This window comes from Octopus bimaculoides, chromosome 6 (assembly GCF_001194135.2).
Source record: "Octopus bimaculoides isolate UCB-OBI-ISO-001 chromosome 6, ASM119413v2, whole genome shotgun sequence".
Lineage (NCBI taxonomy): Eukaryota > Metazoa > Mollusca > Cephalopoda > Octopoda > Octopodidae > Octopus > Octopus bimaculoides.
In genome coordinates, this window is record NC_068986.1 from 22063510 (window position 1) to 22069839 (window position 6330).

A 6330-nucleotide genomic window follows, 5' to 3' on the forward strand; every position below is an offset into this window, starting at 1 on the left:
GGTGCACTGGTCAGATATGGTGCATTTACACCTTTTTGTTTACAGTGAGAATTTTTCTCCATGATGGGGGTGGGTGGAGGGGGTGAATATTTCTCAAGCATATTTGAACTGGTAACAGGTTCATTCTAGAATATCTAATATCTAAATAAAAAAATTTTTATGAAGAAAAATAATAGCTAAATTAAAACATTACTGAAATCAAGACTGCAAGTTATTCAGTTCATCTTTAGAATAGAACTAAACTGTAATAACACATGCACCCTGTAAAACTTGATCATTTGTATGCTTTCAAAGGACGAGAGAAGCACAATCTTTGTCTAGTTATACAGTTTCTAGATTTCTTTGGGATAAAGAGAATTTGGAAGATTTGATAGTGAATATAAGACTAAAGAATTTTAATTACGATTATCTTTCTGTGTTCTAGAACCAAGAGATGATATAAAATGTACATTACTGATTTTAAAAAAAATTAGTTTATAAATATTTTGACCATTTTTCTTTTCTTTTTTCTTTTCAATATAAAAAAAATGAAATGATATGCATTTCATCTTTTTGATGAAATGCATATCACTTCATCTTTTTTCATGCCATCTTCCTATTTGGAAGCACAATGTCTATAATAGGACACAATGCCATCCTCAAAAATTTTAGTCATACTGCAGCAAGAGTGGCACCAAATTTGCTTCCCAACAACATTGTTTCAGGTTCAGTTCCATGGTGTGGCACTTGGGAAAGTGTCATCCACTGTAGCCCTGGACCAAGAAAACCTTCTGGTGGTAGAGGGAAACTGAAAGAAGCTTGCGATATGTATGTGTATGTGAGTGAGTTACTGTCTCTTTGCCTTAACATTGTGTGATAGTTGTAAGCAAGTATTGTCACCACCATGCAAATGATGTCCATTTCCCATAGTCCATGAAAACATGTCTTGTCATGAAGCAATATTACCTTGCTTGGAAACAGGTGAAGGTTGATGACAGGAAAGTCACCCAGTTGTAGAAAATCTACCCCCTACAAATTTTGTCCAACCCATGCGAGCATGGAAAAGTGGACATTAAAACAATGACGATTCTGTCATCCTTGAACAAGGTACATGATTCTACTTGCATTATAAACAGTTCAAAAATGTAATAAATTGATCTGCCTCAAGGAAAGGAAGAAAAAATCTAAGATTTTGAGCAGAAGAAGGAAAAGATCACTCTCTGGATTGGATTGGATTGGATTGGATTGCCCATATTCAGTCCATGCAGGACAAGGGCTTCAGCATGTTCCCTCCACCAACCATGGTCTGATGTGGAGGTTGTGGGTTTAAGCTTGAGATCATCCTGTTCTGATGAGCCTTCTCTGCCACACTGACTTGACATGGATAGGCAGAGGGAAATAGTTTTTTTTTTACTTTTTTTTTTTACTCATACCTAGGAGTAGTTAAGTCAATTACATTGACCCCAGTGTTCACTGGTACTTATTGTATTGACCATTCAGCATAATTTGAACTTAGAACATAAGCAAGAACAAAACACCACTAAGCATTCTGCCTGGCATGCAAACAATTCTGCCAGGTCACCGTCTAATGAATGGTATTGGCCAAAATGTTAGACTTTCTCCTCTTCTTCACAGTAAATTAATTTATTCCATTTTCAAACTGTTTATAATCACTAACTGCCTTTACAGATAACCACTAGTTTCCTTGGATCCTAATTGTTTACTTAATGTGTTCTAGTTTGTCTAACAGATAAAAACAAGAGCTGCTCCAGCTTCACAGCCGAATGGCTAGCAGTAAGAACGGCAGCCAGTAGTTATGTAAATAACTGCACCAGCAAAACCATTTCACTCACCATCTCCTCCATACCAACATGAAAAATGAATATAAGCCAGTTAGAAAAAAAAAAAAAATACTATTTCCAAAGAATATTTTTAAAATAATTTCTTCTAAATTTATCCTTCCATCAAATTTGTGGCCTTGTGCCAATGTTAGAAATAGATACAAATTACTTCATATATCTCAAAGACTAATAAGAGAATATGAAAAATCCTTTATTAAAATAATCAACTTGAAAATTGTCATGTGTTTAATGTGTTTGAGGGAAAGGCTATCACTCTATTTACACAAGTGTGCGTCTGTACACTATATTTTGGGTTGAGATGGTCTCTTGCTACTTTATGTCTCACTTATAAGTGCACAGGATCTTCAAGCAATTCACAATTTGCCTAAAAACCATGTGCACCTACAGGCAAAACTCAGAGTAGCAGGAGACTGACTGAACTAAACATAAAAATATTACTAATCTGTTATCCTATTAAATACTCTTTCTTCCAACAGTCTATATATATATATATACACACACACACACATACATACACATATATATATACATATATCTATATCTTATATATATATTAATTACATTATGCAAAAGTATTTCATTTACTATACCCTAATGATCAAAATATTAAAAAAAAAACTCAACAAAGGAAGAAAAAAAACCATCAACTCAGTGTTTTTGTTCTATTATCTGTTTACGTGTGAAAGACAAGAAGTATCAATGATTCTTTCCGAATGAAAGAATGGAAAAGGAATGTTGGGTTAGTCTAGTATAGTTAATGTTCGTTCAGTTTGAATTAATGCAAATTATTAATAAAAAAAAAATTTTTTTTTTAAAGATGGAAAGGATTTCTTGGAAAACAAAAAACAAATGACTACCAAAAGAAAAGGAAAGAAAAAATGGGAATAATTATAAATGGAAGCAATTCTTGGAATCATAGCTAAGTGTGCAGTCTGAGTGGTGTAACATGGCAAGGATAATAAGAGTTAACTGCATTCAATGGGTTTACAGAATGAGAGACAGAGAGAGAGGAGGAGGAGGGAGGGAGGGAGTAGTATAGATAGAGTAAGCATATTCAGATGAGCGGGTGCTATTGTAGCAGTATTGGAAGAGATTGAAAAGCAGACACCATGCATATATTATGCTATCATGCATATGTCATGCTACTGCTGTATATTTTTGAAGAAGAAATTGCTGTGTGTGTTATGATGTTTGATTGACATAAAGCTTGTTACTGAAATAAATTTTAAAATTCTTTCATTTGTTATTGGTTATTGCTGTTGATATGCTAAATATTTTTGCATCAGAAATATTTAGCAAATAAGTCTAACATGCCATTTTAAATTATGATATATTTACATATTAATAATTAAAAAAAAAATCCATCAGTTTGCCTATTTCCTTTTTGCTCTCTCTCTCTCTCTCCACTTGTTATAGTTCAGTTTTAAAAAACTTGCAGTAGTCACTATTTCAAGAAAATGTATTCTGAAACAAATTTATTCCAATAGATATAAAAAAAAAAAAAATTTTAATAAAAAAATTTTTTTAAATATTCTAATTACTTTTAAGTATTTCTCAATTACAATAAGATGTAATGTCGTATTTAATTTTCTTCTTTTTGTCTGTTTAATCTTAGAGATATATGTAATATGAATTAAACGATGAATTTGATGAAAGGATGGGTGAAAAAGTGGTCATCATCCACAGATTCTATGTCCATCTTTCTATGCTGGCATGAGTTACAAAGACATTTTTTTCTTTCTTTTTGAAGTAATGGCTCTACCACTGAATGCCCTTCCAGATTGCAACCCTTTTAACTGACATGCAGAAATATGGTGCAAACCATCATAATCATCATCATCATCATCATTTAGCATCTGTTTCCTGTGCTGGTCTGGTTACGAAAGAATGTAACTTTTAAAATACATGTTTCATCATGTGAAATAGCAACTCTTCATTATCATCATTTAGCATCATTGGATGATGTGACAGGATCCAGCAAGCCACAGGGCTGCGATGAGCCCCAATGTCAGCTTTGGCAAGGTTTCTATGGTTGGATAACCTTCCTAATGCCAACTACATGACAGAGTGCTTTTCTTGTTGCAAGACAAGAAGAGAGCAGGAAAAGGAAAAAGAAAAGAAAAAGCTCCCTCAACAAAGTGGTGGTGGTGGTGGTGGTGGTGATGGTGGTGATGGGCGTATTTGAGAGGAGGAGTTGGTTTTATGCCACATGTTGAAAGGCTACAGTATAATAGAAGGAGAAGTGCAGGTGTTTTGCTGCAGAGAAGATACTTGGTTACCCTGCATTTTAAAAGGGTGGATGGATGTATCTGAGAAAGACGGTAGTAACGGGGTACAAGAAAGTAAGCATAAGAGAGGATATAGATAGTGGATCAAGGGGTTAGTTTCAGATGAGTATGGTTAATGATATTTTATTGAAGTCTTATCATAATCACCCCTGATTTCCTGAATGGTTTCATTCAAAATATAACAAAAAGTTACTCAACCAGTTATGTTAGTCATACAAAATATTTGATTTTAATACAGTCGCTAGAATTCAAAGAGACAAATTGTGGACTGCAATGGTAAGAATCAATTCAGTAAAACTAAAAATTGAAATTTCTTGTACATCTCAAAGTGAAAAACTATCTACTGTATGGAGTGAAGTTTCTTCTAGTTTCAGGGACAATTTTTGTTATACAAATAAACAATGAATGATTTACAAATTAGATTTTTAACCTTTCAATAATCTTTTCAACTGAAGACAGACCAAACCTTTAGTTTGACATGGGAAAGGTTGTGTGGTTAAGAAGTTTGCTTCTCAACCACATGGTTTTGGGTTCAGTCACACTACAAAGTATACAGGGCAAGTGTCTTCTACTACACCTTCAGGCCAACCAAAACCTTGTGGGTGGATTTGATAGACAGAAACTGAAGAAAGTTTGTCATATATGTATGTATGAGATGATGATAATGGTGAGGAGTTAAATGACTGGAAAATATTTCTTCCTGGTTAAACACTTTGAGTATCCAATTTTACAAAGAAATGTAACTATTAAAATACATGCTTCACAAAGTGAAATAACAAGTTTTTCTTCCCATTCACTAAAATAATTTTGCTTGATACATTACCAAATGATTTCCTGACCATTTACTATTTTATCAAATATTATTCCCACATATAAATATACATCAAATAAAAGTTTTTCTTTTTATCTTTAAGATAATGATACATCTTACTCTTTTGTTGTGGGTTCAACAAGACTAAATCAACCTCTAATCTTATTATCAGACATGCGAAACTAATCCAAGACCAACTAAGTTAAAAACACTAAGATATAGGGATAAATACTTTGATACAAAAACCTTTCAAAATCAAAAAATACCTTTTTAAGATCTATAATCCAGATCAATTTGGTAAGCGTTTTAATACAATCACTAGAATTCAAAGAGACAAGTTGTGGGCAGCAATGGTAAGAATCAATTCAGTAAAATCGAAAACTGAAATTTCTTGTATGTCTCAAAGCGAAAAACTACTGTTTGGAGTGAAGTTTTTTCTAGCTTCAGGGACAGTTTTTGCTATACAAATAAACAATGAATGATTTGTAAATCAGATTTTAAACCTTTCAATAATAATCTTTTCAACTGAATCAAAGGTTGAATCTGCTGAGACTTGTTTTCATTCTCTAACTTGGAATACCATAAAACATTCAGATTCTTAGGTGTATACCACACAAAGACTACAGTAGAAAGAGGTTTAATTCCAAAGTAGAAACAAGCAGGTTATTAAACAGCTATTGTTCACGTTTATATGAGTATATCATGTCTAATGTCAATGAGTTGAGGCTGAAACAGAGCATGTCAAAAAAAAAAAAAAACATTACATGAATCAGACTTAGTTAATGACTTGACTTCTTTCTTAAGGTTGTTATGTAGGAAAGGGGTGAGGTGGGGAGAAAATTAAAAGTTTTTTACTATATTAAATTAAAACATATTTTTCAATGTAGCTGTTTGAAATTAAAATGGTCAAGGAAAGTAAATTGAAAATATTTTGATAACTAGGAAAAAGTATTAGAGACACTACTACTTATGTTTACATGTTGTTTTCATATATGTTTCAATGTTATGGTGTATCTTAGGAGGGTCATTATGCCAACGACAAACACATGCACTGGTTTTATTTAACTTCTCTCGTTATTTGTCAATCAGTTAACCAATTAACCAAATGATTGCTTAAATTAATTGCTCAGTTACTCAACCAATCAGTTAGGCTTGTCCAAGTCCTTTCATTGCCACTTGCAATCTTATCAATGATATATGCCCACTCATTCCAGGTATGCTTCAGGTTAATTGAATGTTAATTCACATCATATTAATATCTATTATCCTTAATTTCTATTAGTATCTTTAATGGGGTTTCTTCTGTGGTCCTATCTTATGATCTCATATATATATAAATATATATATATATATATATATATATATATATATATATATATATATATATATA

General features: G+C 32.4%; 1 protein-coding gene across 1 annotated transcript in view; it reads right to left on the reverse strand.

Moving 5' to 3' along the window:
• Window positions 1-6330, reverse strand: part of LOC106870241 (uncharacterized) — a 28461-nt gene that overhangs the window by 13391 nt on the left and 8740 nt on the right. The gene's annotated exons all lie outside the window — the stretch shown is intronic.